We start from the raw sequence: 25,517 nt of genomic DNA, 5'->3' as shown, positions 1-25,517 counted from the left end.
AGAGGTAAGGATAAAGTGGTTGGGCTAGTGCCTCATTTTCCTTGCATCTCCAGTTTTTTGTATATTGCCCAGCACACAGAAAATGAAGAATAAATTTTAATTTATCACTGAAGGAAGGAAAAAAGAAAGAGATTTCAGGGAAAGACATAGAGAGAGAGAGAGGAAAGGAGAGTAGAAAGAAGCTGCACCGTTTATCTATTGTACCATAATGCTATATAAAAAAACCACAACTTCAGTGGCATATAACACTAAGTTTTCAAATGCCCAAGGGATTGGGCTACTTTCTAGCTGTATTGTGGAACTTTGCTGCATTCACTTTTATTGGCATTGGGCTTACCTATGGCAGCCTCAGGTGGACCAACTGGAATAAATTAACTCTGCTGCATGTCTATTACACTTCAACAGACTCTAGACCAGGCCTGGTGCTGGCAAAAATGCGAGAGGTTAAGTCCATTCTTTGAAGCACTTTTCCAGCTTCTACTTGGTCATGTTTGCTATTACATGTTACTGGCCCAAACAAGGACCATGGCTAATCCCAGAACCCTGAAAAGCTATCAATAGATGAAAAAGATCATGGATGCATGATGTAGGGAAGAATTGAGACCATTTTTTTTGTGATCTACAGCAAATGAAACAAAGATATTGACTACATGACAAGTGCAACTTGGTACTCTGCTTATTCTTTATTTTCTGTTTCCAAATGCTAAACAAAGGCAATTGGAATTGTGGCACCAATTAACTAGGTTAACTCTTGACTTTGGATTTTATATCTAGAGTTTTTGTATAATCTTTTATTAACTAACCTTTTTTTTAATTGAGTTCAAACGTCTTTGCCAAAGTCTGTATAAAGCATTGTCCTTTGTACATGGCAGCAACTTGATAAATATACATTAAAGTAGCAGTTCTGGTCACAGATTTCTTGTCTACCTAGCACTATTCCTTGTTTGCCTCTATTATCCCATTTCTAAGAGATGTGTCAGCTGAAGCAAGCACTAGCCTTTTTCTCTACTCCCCATGTTTGCTTGCACGTGGAAAGATCACCCATTGGCTAGTATTCTTGCCTCTCTAATCATATTTTGGCTCCATTTCAGGTGGAATTGATTTTTTCTAACTAGTAAGCATGAAAGAAGAACTGGGTACTTACAATCTTCTCTCTCTGTTTCTCTTTCTCATAAGAGAAGAGATTCACACCAAGAATGTTTTCACTCCACTCTGTTCCTCCAGGAAATCTGTCACTACGGTTAAGAATCCTACATAACTTGCAACTGAATTTATTAAGAAGTTCTCTTGCCTTCAGATATAAGGCAAGCCCTCCAATACTAACCAAATCAATAAATGAATTATTTTGGTTTTCTTCTACTTGATTTTGGTTCAGAACTTAGGTGTGGAAAACACGTTATTTATGATTCTGTTCCTTAAAAACACCTGTAACAAAGCATATTTTATTATTCTACAATGACGTATTGTATTTGTGATTAAAGGGTTGGTACTCACGTCTATTTGATGTAATCCAGAGGAAAATAGGTTGCCCAAACTATATAATCTGCAACCCTGTTAAAGTTTTCCCAGGATGGAAATGAACGCACAATTCTAAACATCTAACAATTAAAAATGTTAAAATGACTGCCTTTCTTGTGTTTCTCACAATGTCAGTTTTTTTCAGAGTTTAATTCAAAGTCACTTTCACACTGAAAATTTTAATAACCTACATTTCTTTTTATTTCCCAAATGGTCTACAACTATTGCTTTTATAATGTATTTTTACAAGTATTTTCCCAAACCAGTCATATAATACTAAAAGAAATCAAAGATGGCTAGCTAATCTTGCAAATAATGATATAATATAAAACATAAAAATAATGATGCTGGATATAAAATTTTAAAATTACATCAGCCCCACCTCATCTCTGAAAATAAAGGAAAAATAACTTCCGTGATTCAATATAATTTACTCATTAATCCCTAAACGGCTAGGACAGAGGATGAGATGGCTGGATGGCATCACCAATTCAACGAACATGAACTTGGGCAAACTCCGGGAGATAGGGAGGGACAGGGAAGTTAGGTGTACTGCAGTCCATGGGGTTGCAAAGAGTTGGACACAACTTAGTGACTGAACAACAATGACAACATGATTTACACTTGTTTGCTAACAACTTATATTAAAGCCTATTTGTAACCATCAAAAAATATTTCCTGGTATATACTATAAGGGTTTGTTTAAGGATAATGAAATTATTATAATTGGGATCAAGGATTACTTATTTGGCTCCATGCAGAATGACAAGTACTATCAAAATGAATTAAACATTATGAATTGTGCTGTACTTTTCTGTGACCTACTGTATTTTCCAGTGATAAGCAAGGGCATAAGAAAGATAACATCATTCATACGTTTTGCTTCACAAACTACCTCCATAGAAACACAGTTTATTTTCTTTTCTGGTCAAAAAGTGTTTGGATAGGGTTCACTACTGATTTGAAATTTAAATATAATTTTTCTCATGAATGAGAAGCTTTTGTTAGTCATGCATTTATTGTCTTTTTGCTGATATGACCTCTGTTTTCAAGTGAACGACTTATTCCTCTTCAAAAGCTGATAGATTCTGTACCGGGGAAAAAAGCTACTATACCTTTGAGAGACAACTCTCTGCCTTAAGTGCTTATTTCAGTATTTTTGAAGCAAAGCTAAAATGCATCAAAAACAATTTTCCTGGTTTCATTTGTATTGAGTTTACTGTATCAGAAATGTACCAGCTTTAAGAATTTAATGAAAGAGTTGTGGCTTTTCTCAAAACCCTAAACTTGGCTTTGATTTAAATATTCCAAAAGATGGAAGAGTCTGAGATAAAAAGTAGTGTCATTTGCCTACATGGTATTTCATAGTGGGCTCTATAGTTGTGTTATACAGCTGACTAGCAAAATAAATATATACAGTTCTTATATTGCATTCTTTTCATATTACCTTTTTGTAATAAGAAATGGACTGATGTTTTTGATTAACCCAATTTCAGCTGAAAGAAGTTACAGTTTGTTTCACTCTTTAAATGACAACTTCAATACAATATGTAAATAGCTAAAGAATCTGCCTACCAATGCAGGAGACATTAGTTCGACCCCTGGGTCAGGAAGATTGCCTGCAGGAGGGTATGGCACCACTCCAGTATTCTTGCCTGGAGGATCCCATGGACAGAAGAGCCTGGCGGCTACAGTCCACAGGGTTGCAAAGAGTCAGACCCAACTGAGCAACTGAGCATGCACTCAAGCAGAGGTACCAGGGATGCCTTTCACTGTCATCGAAATTAAACCTTCATGTAGCAGAAGGAAACAATTTCTTCATCTTGTAAAGTACACTCTTTTACACTGCAAGGGAGCCTTGCGGTTAACAAAAATTACTGTGGATTTAAAGTCAATATTTATTTTTGTTCATAGAAAATTATATTTACAGACCCCAAGATTTAACATCTTAATCAATGTTGTTCTTATGACTGTTTTTATTTCAAGTCACAGTTGCCATTTTGCTTAGATTATTTTATAGTTCAGATAATTTAAAAGATAAGCATAAATTTTAAAAGCTTACCACTAAGAAATTCTGTAACTGCTTATGTACAGTGGATAAAACGATGAAACAAAAATCACTTCTTAAAAAGCAAATCATTGTTCTTTTCTGTAATCACTGAACACATATTAACTGCCAGCTTATTGTTTCTGGCTACATATAGTCTATGAGAATCAAAATAAAATGTATGAATGCATGTAACCTTTGTACTTATTTCAGGGCACAGGTGTGGGTACTGTTATAATCTCAATTTTATAGATATTTAGTGATGTTAATCAATTTCAGAGAAGCACAACTGGAAAGTGGCAGGAATGAATCTGAACTCATATTTTTGAGATTATATCACAAACACCTTTTGTACTCTATGCTTTATTTGTTCATTTCTTTCATTTGACTCTAATCTCCTTAAATTTTGATACTGTGCTTCTAGATTTTTCTCCTCGTGCAAATGCTTCACATGACACACGATCTGATACTCCCTGTGTTACAATAAATTCTTGAACAATTTCAGTTAAAAAGTCATTTCATCAGGGGGCCTTCCCAGATCATCCTACCTGAAATTATTCCTCCATGCTGCCCCACCCTAGTTTTCCTTAAATTTAAACCCTCTTATTTTTCTAATCCCACTATGACTCTCCAACATATATATTATACTGGTTTATTATTGTTTTTCTTCCCTCACTAGAATCTATGGAATAAAGTAGCTTTGTCTGTTTTGTTCACTGTTGTCTCTGCTGAAGCAAAACAGTTCCTAGAACGTACTAGTCATTTGATAAGTGTTTGTTGAGTGAAGTAGTTAATGATCAGTCTGTTATTAGAGTAACAGAATGGATGTCACCAAAAACCAGCTTGGAAGGCAATGAAAAAGCCCAAGTACTTAGTTCCACAGGTTAAGTACTGGCAATGAAAAGAGGAGAGTAAAGAATGAATCTAGGAAACATTTAAAAGAAGAGGGAAAGTTGGTACTGCTTATCAATTAGATAAATATTAGTCAACTTTTTTATAAGTGTGCACAGACCTAAATCACTTCAAATGGATTCATGGGATCTTAGAGTGAGAAAAACTTAGATTCCAAAGCCATCCCCTTTATCCTCTCAACGTACAGAGGGGGACGGAGGGTCTAGTCAGTCAAGTAACACACACAAGGTACACCAGTCCCCAAGTTCTCTGCATATGACATGGTTCTATGATAAGACAGCAGCAAATATATTTACAATACATTGTTACAATTTTTAAAGGTACAATTTAGTGAGAAGCTTCTGTTGATTCTGGTACACAAGAAAATCAGTTGTGAACTAATTGTTCCTCCTACTCAAGCCTTATATGATATTAGCCATTCAAATAACTCCTCTTTCACTCAAAGACCAATACAGTATGTGGAATATAGAACTTTAGAATAGCAAAGTCTAACCTTGAATAACATTCTTACTGGTAATGAAAAACTAAAATTATAAGCTATAAATGCAAGGAAATTTCATCTCAAGGGTTTGATGAGATTACATCTTCTATAGTTATAGCTATTAAATGTTAAAGATTGATCTTTAGAGCCAGTTGAGTAGTATAAAGGCTTTTCTAATACTTAAAAATGTTACAAGAAAAAAAAATGTTACAAGAGAAAAAGTCTCATTTAGAATGATAGTAAATGAAATAAAAAGGTCACACGAGTACAAATTTAAAATATAGTATAGTACAAACTCTAGCATTTAAAAAATGTCCTCTTGTTCATAAAATTCAACTTGAAGATATGATTATAACACCATGCTCTTCTAATTAACAAGAGTTGTTATGTTTAAAATAAAAAGTTACAATGATAATAACTAAACCTCCACAAAGTAGGAGGCACTGGCAACCCACTCCAGTACTCTTGCCTGGAAAATCCCATGGACGGAGGAGCCTGGTGGGCTGCAGTCCATGGGGTCGCTAAGAGTCGGACACAACTGAGCGACTTCACTTTCACGTTTCACTTTCATGCACTGGAGAAGGAAATGGCAACGCACTCCAGTGTTCTTGCCTGGAGAATCCCAGGGACGGGGGAGCCTGGTGGCTGCTGTCTGTGGGGTCGCACAGGGTCGGACACGACTGAAGCGACTTAGCAGCAGCCACAAAGTACTTGTAGTTCAAATCAGGCATACATCCAATTTCTATATCTGTGTCTTAAGAAAATAACCAAACAAACAATAACCAAGAGTGAAATGGCATTTGATGTGTTTTTCTTAACTTTGCAAAATCCTGGGCAAATTATTAACATGGGACCCAGAAAGGTGCCTAAATTGAGTCTAGAGAGATTAACTGTAAAACCAATTAAAAGAACAAAGTTCACAGGAGAGTTTACATCTTACTTTTTCACCCCAGATTCTTTTGGTTTACAGGATTTGTTGCTCCATTAAAATAGCAGAGAAAAAACAAGCCTTGGCATTCAATTAATTACTCACTTGTTGTTCTTTAGTTATGTACTTTTCCCCATACTCCTCACACCACTGTCACATCCCCAAGTTCTTTCCCAATAAAGAAAGGAAAGAAAAAAAAAAAAAAACACTAAATTTGACTGATTCCTCTGCTTTCGAAGGATTAGAGAATTAACAACCATCTCAGAGCCTGGTTGGCAGGGGAGAGGGGGTGTCACTCTATTCTAAAGCCTTTCAAAATTGGCATAGGTGCTATTTTCTGCTCCTAAATGAAGAGCTTAAGTTACCCTATAAGTGCTGGCCAATTTCTCTTATGTCCCTTTACCATAAATTTCAGAATAATTTATTCAGGAGAGCAACTGCCTTTATACTTTCTTCTCTCTGCTAAACCCATTCCATCTTCTCGATCTCTTTACCAAAGGTTACTTTGGCCACAGCATTGTTAAATCCATTGTTTGTTTTACTCTACAATATCAGCACTTGACAGAATTGATCAGATATTTCTTGATATATTATCTTCATTCCATTACTAAGACCCACATTCTGTTACTTCTCCTGCCACTTTAGTGGCTGCTCCTTTTCTGTCCCCCTTGCCTGTCCCTCTATCCACTGCCCAGAGCTCACTCCTCAAAGAACTACTCTTCTCTAAAGATGCTGACTCCCTGAAGGACCTCATTCCATTTAATGCCTTTAAATACAAGCTAAATAAAATGAGAATATATATATAATTTCTCTGATCTCTCTCTGACTTGTTCATTCTTCTGTCTTACACATCTCCACTTAGCTGTCCAATGGGTATCTCAAGATTAAGAGGTCCCAAACCCAGAGTCCAACTTAATCCATCAAATTTGCTTTTCATGTTTTTCTCCACCTCAGCAAACGTCAACTTCAACATTCTCTTTGTTCTGGATGAAATGTGTGGAGTCATCATTGACCTTCTCTTTCTCTCATACCTTGCACCCAATCCATTAAAAAACATGTGGGCTCTAGCTTCAAAATACAATTTGTTCTTTAAAAAAATAATTTAACTACCTCTACTGCTACATCTCTGGTCCTGACTTTAATCATGTCTGAGACTATTGAAATGGCCAACTAGCTAAAATCCCAGTGTTTACTCTGCCTTCCAACCTCCCAGTCTTCAAGTCTATTCTCCTAGGAGGTAAGTCCCAACTATCCTTTAAAGTCTGAATCATATTATTTCAGTACTATGCTAAGAGTCTGCAGTCTCTTCCTGTCTCATTCAGAATAAAAGGCAACAACACCCTTGACATGTGCTTCCCTATCACCTCTCTGACTCCGCCTCCTCTACCCTCCCCTTATTCCTCTGCTTTTCTTTGGACAGATCATGCTTCCACCTTGATATTTTGGTTTCTGCAGTTCCTTCATAAAATGCTGTTGTCCTAATATCTTCTCTCACACTTCCTTCCGCTCTCTACTCTATTTTCATCTCATCAATCAGGCTTTCCTGAAACTCTTCATGTAAAATAGCAACATTCCCTCTTTGACCTTTCCTCTCTCCCTTACTCTATTTTATTTATCTCCATAGCATTTGCCACCACCTGACATACGCCAGTTTCCCACACTAAAAGGATGGGCCAGGTAGGAACATTGTTTTCTTCACTGTTGCATCTGAAGTACCGAAAGCAGTGCTTGGTAAACAGTATGAAGGCCACTGTCTTAGCAGCCAAAAGAATACTTCTACACCTTCCAAATGCAGTCAATTTTTTTTTCAGGCATTTTAATCAAAACAATAGAAAGCTTAGTGGAGGTCTACACAGTTTTATATTTCTGATGGATGCTTCTTGGCAAATAGGCTCCCTCATTTTTATAATCCCCTTGGGTTCCCTCCTTGGCCCACCCTTCTTATATTTGCCAGCATGAATTTAAAAAGTACCAGTGTCTACTTTATTAATGACCTTCTATACTCCATAGTAAACGGCTGCCTATTGTCACCAGGACCTAAGGGACAGGGTGACCCAAGGGTCACAAGCACTGTACAGAGTCCAAAGGAGGCACCAACTCTGCTCTAATTAGAAAAACAGATAGAACAGGTAGTAGAGTTTGCTTACTGTTTGAAGTGACAAGTGAAACTTTGTCCCCAGATTTATATATCAAAGTCACTTTGAAAAGATTAAATTCCCAGTACAGAGGCCAAAGACAGTTGAGATAATTTTGCTTATAGTTAGGGAAATAGTCTTCTCTGCAGGTTAGCTAGCCATATCAGAGCAGCCTGTTGGCTGATAGCAAGCAGATCTGTGGGTGTTGAAATTCCTGGGGCTGGCTGAAAATCTTTTAGAGCAGAGTTCAGCAGTCATCTCCTCCAATGGGCCAGATAGACTGTAAATATATTAGGACTGTATGCCACACACTTTCTGTATCCCATATTTCTTTTGTTTGAACAACAGTTTAAAAATGTAAAATCTATTCTTAGCTCCAGAACTACATAGAAACAGGCCACCTGTTGGATTTGACCCATTTTCAACAATTAACTGACCTGTCCTAGAGTTTAGCATTTTTGGTAACAAGTGAAGTGCCTCAAATGTAAGATTCCCAGGACATGGGAGAGGAAAGTCCTATAGAAATCAGGTATTTAATAAAAGAAGCAACAATAAACAACTGGGGAATGTTCTAGCCAACTAGCCATCAATAGCAGATAAAGCAATGGAAACTCTAAGTGCAGACTGCATATGTTATATAGAATATTGTTTGAACTGGTCTTAGAAAACAGTAGATGAAACTAGTCAAATGGACTATGTACTGTACTGTACACTATTGACCAAATATCAGGAAAATGAAGAGACCTGAGAAGTGGTAATAAGGACTTGAATCTTGCTCCTATCCTTGTGAGAGGTATGGTGTGCACTGATTTGCCTCCTAGGAATAGCCCAGATTTTAGTTTACTGTAGTTTACAGTAGTTTACTGGGTATATAACTACCATGTATTCATATTTCTACTGAAGGCCTAATGTATATAATATACTCATCTAGGTACTGCAGGTGTAGCAGTAGACGGAACAAAGTCTCTGGAATCATGGAGCTTGCATTCTAGGCAAGAAATGGAGGCAGTAAACAAGATCATTCTTTACCATTAGTGCCACCTGGGAAGCCCAATAAGTAAACAAGATAATTTCAAATGAGCTCCTACTATCAATCAATCATATAGGGTAATAAGCCAAACTGAAATGAACAATCAAGCTTACTGCAATATTGCAAGCAAGAGGCAAAAAAGAAGCACCAGTTTACCAATGTTCCATTGTCTCCATAGAAAGCATGGGGTGAGGATCAGATGGATGAAGAACAGATAGGGGAATCATCTCACTAAAGAGGAGCCCCTAAGAAAGGCTTCTTTCTCTTTAAAGCTCCATGAGCTGGGAGAAGGGAGAGGGGGAAGGGTTAGGAGGAGAAAGATGCTGTGTCAAAGTATATGTGCCTTGGCCAAGGTCCCAAGAAATAGTCTTCTGAATGGAGAAGCCTGGGCTAGGAATGCAGACATATGACAGTATGGGCATGGCAGGCCTGGCCAGGGGAGGAAGGAGCTGGGTCCTGACTGCAACTGCCTCCAAACTGTAATGCACTGGTCGTGGTATGCAGAGGGCAATTCCACTGTCACCCCAACCTTATCATTGTCTGTGGCTGGGCCTGAAAGATCACACAGAGGATTTGGACCTGGAGTGGATTCCTGAGTTAAAGGTGGGAAGGCTTTGAGACAGATGACTCTCCCCACCCCCACCCCCACCCGGGGTGAGCAATTTAAGTTCATTCCCTGTGGACAGAAACTTCAAAATATCAGTAGCAGGACAATCAAGAGAGAAGGCTGGACCCTGCCCTGATAAGAGACCACATATTTCTCATTCTCGAAGTCAAGATGATCTTCCTGACAAGAAAGCTCCTTGGAGGTCAAAAGGGGAGTACTGTCAATACTGTCAAATTTACCCATACGCTTTGGAGGAATACATCTTGGCTAAGAGGTGCGCACGCACACATGAGAGGATCCTGAGATAAACCAAATACAAACTCAGAACCAGGCAAAGCAAGATGATCTGCCAAATGAAAACCCGGAAGAAATGCTCCATAAAAGTGATTCAACCTACCACAAGAGTGTGACTCTCTCTCTTAGCCCACCCATGTGTATATCTGCACGTGCTGTACTCTTTTTCCTCCTAATAAATACTTTACTTGCTTCACTACTTTCCGTATCTTTGTGGAAACTGGTTTCCTGCAAAGCCATAGTGGCCAGGGTCTTCTCTCAGGCCACTGGTCCCTGATGGTCAAGTGGCTAGGATTCAGCACTCTCACTGCCATGGCTCAACTTCAGTCTCTAGCCAGTAACCAAAACCCTGCTTCAAACTTCTGCAAGCGAAGGCCACCAAGGTCAGCTTCACCAAGGAGACAGGCAGTTAAGCTGGCACCCAAATGACAAGGAGGAGGCCACCACAGAAAGAGCTGAGGAATGGACATCCAAGGAAAGAGCAGCTGTGAAATGTATAAGATGCAGCAAGGAGCTTGAAAGATTCAAGGCAAAGAGTAAAGGCCAGCATGTGTGGAACAGGGTGAACCAGGTGAGGCTGCTAGGACACAAGACCTCTCATTTCCCGAGCTCTTGCCATGTTCTAGGTAATTTTCTGGGAGCTGGAGATTTTGTCTGAAAGGAACCAGTCTCGGCCACCACCACCACACAAGTTCAGACTCAGGTAGAGTTATTACAAATAAAAAACAAATATTTAGTGAGTTCCACTCTCTCCAGGACTGTGCCAGGAGCATCATACTATGAAGTCTCCAAAGCAACCTTGTGACCTGGGCTTTATAGCATGTGTTTTTACTTATAAAGCAAATAAATCTCAGAGAAGTTAAGAAAATTGTCAGGTGCAGCCATGCAAGTGAAACTATAGCCCACATTCTTGCTTCTACACCACATGCTATTGGTAGTTTGGAAACTGTGCTACAGACAAAGGTCACATGGGTCCCCGGAAGAAAAATAAGAGGGAATGTAGGTGATAAAATATAGCTTCCCAGGTGGCTCAGTGGTGAGGAACCTGCCTGCCAATGCAAGAGACGCGGGTTTGATCCATGGGTTGGGAAGGTATTCCGGGGAAGGAAATGGCAAGCCACTCCAGTATTCTTGCCTGGGAAATTTCATCAACAGAGAAGCCTAGTAGGCTACAGTCCATGGGGTCGCAAGAGTCGGACACCGCTGAGCGACCAACCAATCACAAGAAATTGGTAAAGTAAGGTCTAACCTCTTCTCTCTGCTTAGTCTAGTTTTACTTGCCTGCAGGAAGCTTTGAACCTGACACACCAGATTAGCGTTCCCAGCACAGAACTGCTGGGAGGACTCACCTTGGCGTTCGCATAGACAAGCGCTGCTCATAAGCACTCAGCAACTGAATGTGGCCAGCGGGCCACGTGCAGAGACGCTGCGTCAGCTGTGCGCAGGCGCTTGTTTCTGCTCTCGCGAGAAGCGCCGGGAGCCTCTCCACTGCGCACCTGGGAGCTCCGCCCCCTCCACGCGGAGGAGAAGCCGGGAAAGCAGACCACCTGCGGGGGAGCCGTGTGCAGCAGAGCCTGAGCTCGCAGGTCTCCATCCTTAGATCAAAGAGTAGAACTGTTCTTGGCTTCTGAACCGAAATCTGTCTATTGGTGCGAGTGACGCCCTGCAGGAAGACCGTTGTTGGAGCCCTCCTTGAGAGGGTAAGTTGCAACTGGTCATTATAAACTAGAGAGAAAAGCTAGAGGAAGTCCAAGATCTCAGATGACTTGCTGTTAAGCTTCTTCCTCTTCTCTTAGGACTCCTTATCTATCTTAGTCTAAGGAGTGATTTGAGCGTGTTGGATAATGCTGAATGTATTGTTGTTGTGTAGTCAGTCGTGTCCGACTTTTGTGACCTCATGGACGGTAGCCTGCCAGTCTCCTCTGTTTATGGGATTTCTCAGGCAAGGATACTGGAGTGGGTTGCTGGGCTAAGGGGCTGACACTGCAAACTCCAGAAGTTGCTCAAATTGGTGAACAGATTGTGATTCCAGTGAACCTCACAACTTCTCACAAAGTGTGATGTCCTTTGTGAGACCAAAGTGTTCAGATTCTTTGCCCCTGAACACCTGGGGAACCTATGCCTCACCATGTGGAACTGATGTGAAAGTGTTAGCCACTCTGTCATGTCCGACTCTGCAACCCCACGGACTGTAGCCTGCCAGGCTTCTCTGCCCATGGATTTCTCCAGGCAAGAATGCTGGAGTGGGTTGCCATTCCCTTCTCCAGGGGATCTTCCTCACCCAGGGATTGAACTAGGTCTCCTGCATTGCAGATTCTTGACTGTCTGAGCCACCAGGAAGCCCATGCCTCACCTTGTACCATGACTGAACTTTATGCCCACGTGGATTCAGAAACTGTTTAAGCAAAAATCTTTAACTGGAACACAGTTCTGTTAGAACTGATGGCTGATTAAAAATGCAAACAGTAGGACATGACAGCAAAAGCCCAAGGTTATTAGCCTGCCTCAGGAATTAATTTCTCAGTCTTTCTTAATCCATCTTCTCTTCAACTCTGGTTCTATTTTACTAAGAATATTAACGTATCAAGTTATGGTAAAAAGAAATGTATGTCATAGTGTTTTTATCTTTGAACTGGGAATAATATATACTTACATTGGAGAATCTGAGTGAGATAGAAGCAATGTGTGTTGTGTAAGTACAGAGTCTGGTTATACAATAGAGTCCTTTTCTGGTCTGAATACTTTTCCCCATTGCTTAGAACATTTTCCAAAGCTCAAGGGGAATGGCCCTATTACCACCTGCATTTGTTATAATATTTCCTTCACTTGCATAACATCTTCCAGGCCTACAAAGAGAATGATTAATATTTTAAAGCAGCAGTACAGAGTGTTGTTATAGACTGTCATTCTACCCAGGGCATTTTAATGCAGTTGTGCAATGTGACTGGAGTGGAGACCTCAGGTTAATATCTACTGTCTTTCACTTTCAATTTGAAAAGTAGATTAAAGATCATTTGCTCTTTTTGAACATGACAGAGGCCTTTTGAGATGAAATGTTTTTAAGCTAGTTTGGTTGCAGGAGTTGTTGGGCTTAAATCCCTGAGGGTAAACATTATGGGGACTGCTGAGAAATATCTCTCAAGTTCTAAGAAATGACTGCTTTTCAACTGTAGCAATGACAGACAGGAATACCAAAACAAAATTCAGCATCAGTTCCTTCCTTATCTAGTCACATCAAGGGAATGTTTTCCTTAGGAAAAGAGGTTGTAATTTCTCTCCATTCACTGCCTCTTGTTTTTCCTTGTATTGATGGGTGCATTGGCAATTCCTTTTTCTTTCCTGAAAATATGCTATACATCTTTATCCCTGTATCACCCAACTCTTGGTTGGTTTCCTATTCAGTTCAGTGTGACCACAAGCTGTCAAGCATCTCTCATGCAAGCTTAGGCAATTAACCCCTCTTTTGTATTGTGCTTTCCCCAATTCTTTCAGTGGGGTGAAGGAGTATAAACTAAAAAAAAGTCAAACACCATGAAGTGGATACATTTTGTGCTAGAAAATCATAGGAAAAAATAATTATTCTAGCCATTCATATGCAGATTGGTTTTTTCCTACTGTTGCAGAACTTTTGCACAAATGATGTGTTCAAAAATTATTACCTTTTGCTTAATTTTGTTGGTTTTTAAGGAGCATGATTGAGTGATGCATTTTTGTCAAAATTTTTCCCTAGATTAATTTGAATAAATCTAAACATATACATTTGTCAGAAAGATCTGTGAGGTTTTAGTTATTATAAGCATAATCCATTCAGTGACTAAGGCACTTCATTTCATAATCTAAAATCCTGTAGGATTCAAGTTTCATGACATTCTCAGTACGAAATAGCTTCCAAACAAAAATGTTGATGGTGTTTAAAATTGCCAAAAACAGTGTTTAAAAAAGAAAAGAGAATACAACATTAGAGAAAGTGCTCTGAAGAATTATAATTAAGTGGGGGGATCTAAATTCACATAATGTCTAAGACTAACATAATCTCCTCTAATCTTTTCCAACTTGCCCAGTGAGAAATGAGAAAGTTCAGCAGAACTTGATTACAAAAGATTCAGTAAGGAAAAAATAAATGTTAAAACTGTGCCATGCATTTGCATTCTGTCTTAATTTTTTTTCTTGCAGTAAGTTTTACATATTGTTAATTGAATTATAAACTTAACAGAATAAAAGTTTTAAGTTGCTTTTATACCTTTTTAATATTACTTTTTAAAGATAATATATTTTAAAGAATCAAATGTGGATTAAGAGCTGATGTTATAGAAAACCTAGACTAAGAAAAATGGGTAATGATTTAAGTATTTAATCCATTTGTTTAATTTATTTCTTTTAATTCAGTTACACAGTCAATCAAATGTACGTCCTTGGTTCCTCTTACTTCTAGTTTCAGAAGTGATAATTTCATATCACATGCAAGGCATGATGTTTTGTAGTGTAGTTTCCAGCTGGAAAGGGTACATGGGATGACTTCTTGACCACCTCTTCTGGGCATGTTCCTTCTATGGCTTCTAACTATATTACAATGAGGTAAATGGCACAGTGACCTTTTTTCACCCCAGTTTCCTGATGATCAGAAAAGTAGCTTGGTCACAGCAGCAACCTCTGGAGCTGAAAATTCTACTCCTAACTTCAACTGGATGTCAAAGAGTTTTTTACTTGCAAAGACGCTGGCAAAACTATTACTTTATAATGCACAGTAAAGTACAATAATTAAAGTTAGAAAAAAAAATCTCTAAATTATCTATGCTGTGACAGTCTCCACTATATTCATTTTCTCCTCCTCCCCCTTTCCTTCTCCCTTCACCCCTCTTAATGGTTGAATTCCTGAAGGATGCAGAAGGCACACACAGCTGGGGCTAAGAAAGTTGTATGCAATATGGGTTGTGTGTGTTAAACTATTTACACTGGTGTGTGGGAGGAAGCAAGAGATTTTGTTGCCTGATAAAGAACAAGGATAACACAGAAATGGGAATGGAGTATAATAAACCTTAAGAGCCTCAACAGCTGACATTTAAAATGTTTACAAACCACAAAATTTCCATTAACATAAGCAGTGTTATTATAAAGCAATAAGACACAACATAAAGAGACACACATACACAAATAATCTCTGCACTTCCTGCATCAGAACAAATTGTACAAGATGACCTCTAAGATTCTCATGGGATGGCTCTTAGTCTTAGTCCATGTGTAGTGTGAATATTGGTAGCATTCAGAAAAAGCATAAAGCATGAGGACATTTTCTTTTAAATTGCAACTAATTTTTTCCACAGAACATTATGTTCCAGCTTTCCCTAATGGCACAGTCAACCCCTATAAAGTATCTATTTATATTAAAAGATTAAGCTCTAATAATGTGTTTAAATTTTTTTCTTAGTTCTCAACAAAGTACATTAGTTTGATGCAGACCCCTTGATTTTTCTAATCATGTTTGCTAATCTGCAAAATTCAGTAATTTGCTATGGATCTCCCAGTCATTAGTGTCAATTAAGGAGGCTCTCCCTTATACCAGATGGTACTGAGGGAACAGAACAAGAGAGTGGAAATAAAATGTGTTTTCTAAAACCCTCCTACTTGCTAGTTTAAACAAAAACCGTGTGATTTTTTTTAAGAAAAAAATATAGTAAGAGTTGAGTACATAACACCTTTTACTTATAGAGCATCTTAAATCCAGGAAATCCACAAAAAAAGAATTCACTAATCACACCCTTGTGAGCTGACCATAAAGAGCCCATATGGCAACGATTTCCCTTTTGCGTAGTCTACACTACACGTAGTCTACACTGACAGTCCTGTTTTAGCTCAGCTTATGTTTAAAACCTCCATTATTTGTAAATGAGGAATTAGCAAATTTTCCTTATTCCATCCTGTCAATTTAGAATTTGATTCCTAGACCAAGGAAAAAGAATTGTAATAGTCTCAGCCTTTAAAGATCAGATATTTTGTTAATCATGAGCTCTCCATGAATGGGAGTGATGTGTTATTAGACATTATAAGACTTGCCTTAATTATGGAAACATTGTCAGCTCTCACCAAGTAAATGATCAATGAATGAATGAATGAACAAATGAAATTGTCTACTCTTATCCATAGATTACTCTTTCTGAAATCCTAGCCACAATGTTCCTGTATCTTTTTATGACTCCATGTCTTGGGTTAGGACCACTCTGGGAGGGGAGCTGAAGATAATGATCTGAGTGAAGCAGTTTCTTTGAGAAGTGATCCTAGGAAGCATAAGTAGTGCGGTTAAAGAGTGAGACAGGAAAGGAAGTTTACACAGCATGTGTCAATGAGTAGATTATCACAGCCAGGGCTGAGTCCTATTGGAGACTTCTGGAAGACGTGATAAAGTAAGCTTCATAGTTATCCCACCCAAGGGGTAAGAATGCTGGAGTATTTATCCACCTTAACCAATGGTTAAGGACCACTCCTGGAATTGTTAACAACTAGGCGATTAAAGCTTGTCCCACAAAAAAAATGAAAGAAACAAGTCACAGGTGTTTGTATATACCATAAATGTATACAAAAGGTGAGAGCAGAGAAGAAACGGGAAATGCATCCATAGTAACTGGTATACTCCCATATTTTTACCGACCTTGCAGCCTTTTGCCACTCCTCAGACAAAAACGGCATAGACTTAAGTTTTGACAATCCAAACCAATTATAATTTTACTAGCATTTTGAGACAAGTTACCTATATAGGTATAAATACATATGCAGATAAATGCAGCATCCTTTTTTGCCTTAAAGAGCAAAAGACTTAACCTCATAGCTTCTTATATTATTTTCCATTAGAAGCAAGTGAATCAAAGCCCAAGTATAAACATCATGATAGAAAACAGGTCAAGAAATTTTTTTAAAGACCATTCCCCTTTGTCATCAGTCCTGTTAAAATCTGTGGAGTCATGGGAAAATGGGCATCCCATTCCATCTCCTGCAGGAAGATCCTATTCACAGACTCATGCAATACTACTACCATTCCCCTAACCCTTTTTAATTCTACCACCCCACCCACCTCTACCCTCTTAGTCCCAAAAGACTTCAAAAAATATGTTCCGTTAGTATTCAAAAGTGAGAAATTAACTCCATGTTGGCACGCAGTTGACTTTAGGACTTTCTGTCCCCATCAAAGTTGTTTACTAAAATAGCATCTGTAATTACTTGATTTTCTCCCAGAATTATCCCACGTATCTTCGTACTTCACCTCCCTATTGAGAAAGTGTAGAGCTCTCAGCATGAAATGATTTGTGTGCTGTGGTTTAAAGGAAGAATATGCACCAAGTAGGAGTTTTTGGATGGAAGAACTACTCTGAGAAGGTTTCTTAGTATGCCAGTGTACTTAAAGTCCACAGGCCCATCTGGCCCCAGCAATCTGTGTCTGCCCACGTAAGAGCTCCTGATGTGCTTCGGAACGTAGTCAAATGTTCCTGAAGAACATGCCTATTTAGGGCATTTGTTAAAAGTCCAATGTTAAGAACAACCACATAAAGGCTTATTAATGTAGTTACTAATGGATAAACAGCTTTTGTCCTTTACAAAGGCTGCAGCTGAAACTTAAACTTGACTGAAATCCATATCACTACTTTAAACTCACTCTTTTTGCTAATTGTCTTCAAAGTTATTCTATGAAAACTCCTTTTAAAGAATTTCTAATCCCTACTTTCCAGCCAAAGTAACTTTTGTGATTCTGTTTTTCCTACTTTCTTTCTCTTGCTCCATTCTAAACTGAAAAAAAAAAAAACAAACAAATTTTACAGATTAGAAAACACTAAGGCTTAAAAACATTAGTCAAGTTTTCCCAGGACACAGAGCTAGTTAGCAGCCGAGTCAGGAGCTGAGCTTGAGCCATAGTCACCATGCAGTTCTGGCTCCTGCATCCTGTTTTTGCAGCAGCGGCGTGACAATGCCCAGCAGAGATGAAAGAGGAGGATTGTGGTGGAAATAATAAGAAATTAAGTGAGCACCCGTCAACCCTTAGGAAGAAAGGAAAGCCTACAGGATAAAAATAAATAATAGAGAAATAAGGAAAAAATCAGGTAGTTGCAGTAGAATTTTGCATGAAAATGATATTTTTTGCCTTCATTGTATCAAAGCATTTTGTTCATGTAAGTTTCCAACATCTGTACACCAATATTTGTTAATACCTACCATGTCCCTGGCACTGCTCTAGACACTACTGATACCAAAAGAAAGCCCTGATTTCATAGATTTTCCATCATAGCAGGGGACAGAGAAACAATAGGCAGTGAAATAAATGAATAGCTTATAAAATAAGCTGGTATAGAATGGATCAAGGTCAAAGGAAGAGTCACTGAATTATGCAAATTTATTGAATGTATTATTTAATTTTTTTAACCATTGAATTAAAAGTACTCAGTGCAACTAGTACATTACTCCAATTCCAGTTCTAGTTTAAGTATCTATTTCAACAGCATCTAGTTTAGGCACCTAAATCATTGTTGAATTAATGAACTTGATGGTATATCAGATAGGCAGGCTTCACTGAAGAAATAACCTTTAAATATCACTTTGCTGTTATTGTTATTCAAACATTGCTTCTGGGAGGCAGAGCAGAGAGGATATTCTTATTTTCCTAAGAGGAAATGATGTCTGAGATAAGTAAAATGGCTTTCCTACTTTGTCATTATAAAACCTAGAATGAAGTAAAGAAGTTAAGAAATTCAATTTACTGTCAATAATAATTGTGTTTGTTTGTTATATATATTATCTCATTTGCTATTGATTAGATGGGTTTATGGGCTTCCCTGTTGGTTCAGACAGGAAAGAATCTGACTGCAATGCAGGAGACCCAGGTTTGATCCCTTGGTCAGCAAGATCCCCTGGAGAAGGGAATGGCAACCCACTCCAGTATTCTTGCTGGAGAATTCCATGGACAGAGGAGCATGGTGGGCTATAGCCCATGGGGTCGCAAAGAGTTGGACACAACTGACTAACATTTTTACTTTCAGATAGGGTTTATACTATCATCCATTTTTTTTTTTTAAACTAAGGAAAGAATTATTAAGAAACTTGTACCAAAGTTGGAGAAGGAAGGGTCTGAGTCAAAGTAGAATTCAGCCCTCACACTTCTGTGTTCTTACCACACACTCTAGTACTACCCAATGGAGCAGCAGGCTTTTAGTGAACACTGACTTGACCTTTCTCCCATAGTAATTTAAAGTAGTCGATATATTTCAACAAGTCTCACCCACTCAAGTTTCTTAAAAAGAAGAGTGCTATATTTCAAATGAATATATGAACATGTTTCTTACTAGTTTGTCATGTTCATCATTCATGAATATTTATTATTTTTTTCTGGAGTTTTAGGTGTTTAGAAATCACAGGTCCTTATAAGAATTTGATGAAGTCTATAAACAGTCCCCCTAAATCATAAAATTTCAGGAAGCTCATAGGCACTTTGAGGCATATTCTGGACCACTGGGGTTAGCAGCCCTCCAAGTGAAAAATTTTGTTAAGGCGTGGACCCACAACTCCCATAAAAATGAAAAAAAAAAAATAGATGAAGATTATCTTTTGGGTTTTTTAATGAATGTAATGTCTATCATGATAAATGTTCATCAACATTAAGGGGAGGGCAGGCAGAGATACACACAATCTAGGTAGTTCAGTCATGTCCAACTCTTGGCAACTCCATGGACTGTAGCCTGCCAGGCTCCTCTGTCCAGGGGATTCTCCAGGCAAGAAACTGGAATGGGTTGCCATTTCCTCCTCCAGGGGATCATCCCCACCTGATCAAACCTGGGTCTCCTGCATTGCAGGTGGAATTCTTTACCAACGAGCTACCAGGGAAGCCCTGCTGCTGCTGCTGCTAAGTCACTTCCGTCGTGTCCGACTCTGTGTGACCCCATAGACGGCAGCCCACCGGGCTCCCCCGTCCCTGGGATTCTCCAGGCAAGAACACTGGAGTGGGTTGCCATTTCCTTCTCCAATGCATGAGAGTGAAAAGTGAAAGTGAAGTCGTTCAGTCGTGTGTCCGACTCTTAGCGACCCCATGGACTGCAGCCTACCAGGCTTCTCCATTCATGGGATTTTCTAGGCAAGAGTACTGGAGTGGGGTGCCATTGCCTTCTCCGAGGGAAGCCCTAGAGAGGAGTAATATAGGACCTGAGTCATACAGACTTGGCTTAATTCTGTGAACTTTATGTTTCTGGATATAATGCTTAGTATCTTTGAACTTAGTTCCCTCATCAATGAAATGTGAAAGTAATCACTGATCATTTTAAATTAGATAATGCATGCCAAGTACCAATGCCACTACCTGCTCTTCCATAAATACTCGATAATTGATCATTATCTGGTTTATTGTCAGTATTGTCATGGTGTTATGCTTCTGTGTGCATTGTTTCTCCACGTTATTGTACATTGATGTGATAGAATTTTGAAAAAAGATCCTATTTGAGATGAAAAACTATTACTAAACAAAAAATTCCAAATTTGGCCAAAAGGAAAAACAGAAGACATGATCAGTAGATAAATCTCCACATATTGCCCATATATTTGGTAAGCACAGGATACCATTTAGTTGAAATATGGTGTAAAAAAGCAAAAGTAGTAGATGATATTTTGGCATTTCATCTTTAAAAATTTGTTCTGTGAGCAGAACACATTTGTGTGGATGAGATTTTTAATTAGACACATTTTCTATTAGCAGGATTGCATCTCCAAATTTTGAAACATTATGCAATGATAAAAAGGATTAACAGAAAGAAAAGAACACCCCCGAAATGTTTTCCACTGCATCTGGGGATATGTTAAACAACATCTGAACAAAGATAACTGACTTTTCACTGCCCCCTTGATATGTTTAGATTTATCTATGAGAAAAATGAGGCAATTGGTGTTTACCTATTGGATATATTTGTCTTAAATATTTATACTGTACAAACTGCTTAAGCATTTTGAGGATGTTTTGTGAATTCCTCATTAAGTTTTAGTTAAAATGAAATTTGTTGAAAATGTCAGCATAAATGAAACCATTTGTTGACCAGAATGAGTCTTATGTTATCAGGTTGATGGAAAGTAAGGAGGTGTATATTTACAGATATTCGTTCTAGCTGACCTTACTTCTTTTCACTTACAAAATGAGATACAGCAAAGCTCATCTAATCAGAACAAAGTGCTCAGAACTTCTAAAAACTGGCTCATATATGCTCTACTCCCTCTGTTTTCATTGTTTCCACAATATGGCAGAGACTACTAATTGTCTAAACTCAGACTCCCATTCTCTCCTTCTTCCTTGATAACAGAACCCCAATTGCTGCTGGAGAACCATACTCTTAGACCCTTTGAAACCAACTGTGACCAGTGAATATTAATATTGGTTAAACACGATGTAAAGAGAAGTGTTTGTGAAAGTTCTAGAAGACCTCGATAAGAGCTTGCGTGTCCTTTGCCTCCCCTTCAGTTTCACTCCTGCCTGGGATGTAGACCTGTTGGCAGAATTTGTGTGACCATCTTGGTTCAGATAGTGCCATTCTTGGGAAAGTCAGGCAGTGAAACATGTGGCACCTAAGAATCTGATGAGTTTGGAGCCACTCTATGTGTCTGGGACTAGCTACCTCATGATATGAAAATCATCAGTTTGTATCTCTTGTTTTTCTATAACATACAACTATACCAAATTCTATCTTTTACTGTTTTTTATTACCAAGTTTTTTTAAACAGATTTTCTTTCTTCAAACTTGGTACCTGGCTTTCACATCATTTACTGTCATATTCATCAAGTTTTTAAGAAGAACCTACTGTGGTGTAGAAATACAAGCTATGGTATAAAAAAAGGAAATACATGATGAAAGTTAAAACAAGGTCTGGATTTGAATTGCAATTCAAGGAAGAATTCTCTAGAAATGGTATTAATTGAAACCACAGGATGTGCAAAGTTATTAGAAAGAGAGTTGGAGGAGAGGAACATATGAATATACCATCAGCCAGGAAAGAGCTTAATTCATTTGGGAACTGGAAAAAAAGTCAGTATAGCTGGAGATTAAAGGGTAAAGAGAGGCAAGAGGTGCCACTGGAAAGGTCTGCAGGGGGCATATACCACAGTCTGTTGTTTATATTGATTTGAGTGTTTGTTCTAAGGGTGATAAGGAGAGATTGAAGAAATTTAATGGAGCATGCATGAGCTTACTTTGGTTTTAGAAGTGTTATTCTTACTGTAATGGGAAGAATGGATTGGAAAGACAAGAGTGAAAGATGGAGAAGAGTAGACTAGAATCAATTGCAAGGATCCAGGTACAGGAAATTGGTGACTTGGGCTAGAAGTGAAGACAAAGGAGATGAAGAGAAGTGTTCTTATTTGAAATCTGTTTTGCTAGCAGTATAGACAAAATAGGGGGGAAAAAAAGATGAAATATGGAAGGGTAATTGGAACAAGGGCGTTGTGGCTTGAGCACAAAGAGGAAAGGAAGTGTCTTTTCCTGGAATAGAGAAGACTGTAAGAGAAGAGCTGGAAGAATATAAAAAATTTACCCTGAAACTGGTTTAGTTTACCTGTCTGTGAGATGTCCAAGTGGGAATGCTGAGTAGGAAGTTGGGTAACTGGCATGGTACTTAGAAGAGTAACATTATAATGCAAGTAATTTATATCTCTTCTCTAACCAAAAATCTTTCAACAGCTTCTCATTGTCTGCAGGTGTGAAAATATCCAAATTCATAAGAATAGTGTTTTTTCCATTTATGATTAAACCATTTATTTTTAATATATATCCTACTATGCTCTCCAAAAGCCCTCTGCCCTAGGCACACTGGTCCCTGAAGACATCAGCAATTTTCACAACTATGTGTCTTCTTTGTTCATATTGTCTTTGGCTGATATACAGTTCCCACCTCCTTCCTCTCTCTTGTATTTTTTGCCTAATAATGCTACTCACATTTTTAAGGCTCAACTCAGAATCAAAATCCTCTGAGAAATTTTGCCTAATTTCCCAGTATATACTCTTCCTTCTTTTTCTATAATGTTAGCCTACTTATCTGAAAATTCCAGAAATAGTTAACTGTTTTATATTTTCCAAACTGAACTTGGTTTCTATTAATATTTCAAGCCTGTCTTTTACATGATGATGGAAAACTTAATTCAATTAACTCCAGGTTTTCCTAGTCAGTTTCTCAAACATAATATATTTAATTCAATCACAAAAGATTTTCGGTCAATTCAAAATTGCTGCTGTCACTTCAAGATCTGCTATCCCTTCCTCTTTTCTCTGAGACATACTTAATTTCCTTAGGTACTTACATGGTGGGGCTTTCTGGGTAGCTCAGTGACAAAGAATCTGCCTGCCAATGCAGGAGACATGGGTTTGATCCCTGGGTCAGGAAGATCCCCTGAAGAAGGAAATGACAACCCACTCCAGTAACCCACAACTTATCAACTTAAAAAGAATAACAACAACTTACATGGTTATTGGAAAGTTGGTAACTTGTTATTCTATAACCTCCTCCATATTGACTGACACTTTTCTATCTCTTCTGACATCAGGCTGTTACCACCCACCTTTCCTTGCCTCTCTCTTTGATGCCCCTTTACTCTGCATTCTGCTTATCCTTAACTTGAGACTTGCATAGACAGTCAGTCAGTCTTGTCAGTCTCTTTGTGATCCCATGAACTGTAGCCCACCAGGCTCCTCTGCTCTATGGGATTTTCTAGACAAGAAGGCTGGAGTGGGTTGCCATTTCCTCCTCCAGGGGATCTTCCCAACCCTGAGATTGAACCTGTGTCTCCTGCATTGACAGGTGGATTCTTTACCACTGAGCCAATGGACTACTCCAAAATTAAAGTCCCTCTTACCTAACTTCCACACATTCTGTGACAGCTTAGGGAAAAAAATGCACTATTCTTCCACATTGACCCAGTTCAGAAATTTGTTGAGTTTGCCCTCACCCCCTGGTTCTTCTATAGAGGCATAGTCACTCTAGACATTCATTTCACAGATTCTTCCCACTCCATGAAGATCTTCTGAGAGGCTGACATTTCCAGGGTTCCAGCCAAAAAAATCGATCTACTTCTCCACTACTCTCTAGTTCCTTAGAAGAGTTATCAGCTGCTTCTGTCACTGCATCCCTTCTCGAAGATTTTCAGACCCAGAATAGGTCATTGATCCCTTTTCCTCTGCCTAGCTCTGTTCCTTTCTGATTCTTCTCTCTGTCTAGGCTACTCTACCTCCTGATTTCTGAGTAAGGCGTAGATTTGTTCTGCTTGTCCTTTTAAGTCCACTGATGAAAACATGAACTTCCTTTCAATACTCCTAGGAACCTAATTGTTTAACATTTTAAAATCCTGGCTTTTACATATCACAAAAGTCTGACTAAAAAACTAATTAACTCATTATAGCTTAAAAAGTAAATTTAGATATTCAAAAGCCAAAAGAGACGGCTCATTGTTCTCTTTAGTCTGTGTAGTCATTGCCGTGAAGCCATGCTTGTCTCTTAGGAGTAAGAGTAAGGATATTACCAGATTTATAAAGTCTCAAAATTTAATCCCACCACAAGTATTCACTAAACAATATTTCATTCCACTTATACTATAGTTCACTCAACAATTCTGCCAACTCTTGGGAGAGGTAGTTCTGTGAGATGGTTAAGAGATCTCAGCTTTTGTATCAGATGTCCAGGGTATAAGCCTCAGCTCCACCACTTACCGACAGAGAACCTCTGAGCATTTTAATTAGCTTTTTAATTGTCAGTGTCTTTGTCTGTGATATTAATTGAACCAAAATTCAAAGGGTTGTTGTGAGGATTAAATTACATAATCTATATTAAGTACTTAAAATGGTACTCTGAAATGTACCAAGGAAGAGCTCAAAATGAAGGTTAGTTTTAATTATTATTGGCCAAAAAAATATATATTCCTTGAGTTTCAGAATGAAAGAGAGCATATGGATCATCTAATCCAACATTGTCAATCTGTAGAAAAGGAAAACAGTTTTGCAAAGGACAAAAACAATTTGGCAAAGGACACAAAGCCTGGATGCGCTCGGCCTCCTGAGTGTTACACTTTGTTTTCTCTGCTTTATCTATTATCCCATACTGACTGCTGTACTTAGTGGAGTGATCATAAAGTCCGATTCCATTTGAGTAACTATGTTATATTTGTTAGTGACAATCACAACTTAAAGACATATAAAAGAGTCATTTTAATACTAAGCATTGATAGGGAAAATATATAAGAACATTTGGCTAGCTCCTGAATATGCAAAGCCGTGAACAGTCCTCTTTCTCTATATCCATGCACTCCAGGGCACTCAGGGCAAATAAATCCAGATTTGTTGATGACCCAAGCTTTGGAGTGAATTCCCACCCTCTTTAAAAATGCTTCTCATGCTCTTGTCCTAGATTTAGGAATCTAGAAATTGTCTGAATTTTAAATATATTTTCTTTTAGTGATAACCTAATAATTAATATAAATATGTTCTTTGCCAATCTGATATTTTCCTTTTAACAGTTGAGTAGGATCTATGTTTAGAATTTCTATATACAGCGCATAGGAAAAAGTTGGGGC

Source organism: Cervus canadensis, chromosome 19, assembly GCF_019320065.1.
Source record: "Cervus canadensis isolate Bull #8, Minnesota chromosome 19, ASM1932006v1, whole genome shotgun sequence".
Lineage (NCBI taxonomy): Eukaryota > Metazoa > Chordata > Mammalia > Artiodactyla > Cervidae > Cervus > Cervus canadensis.
Note: the sequence above shows the minus strand (reverse complement) of the source record.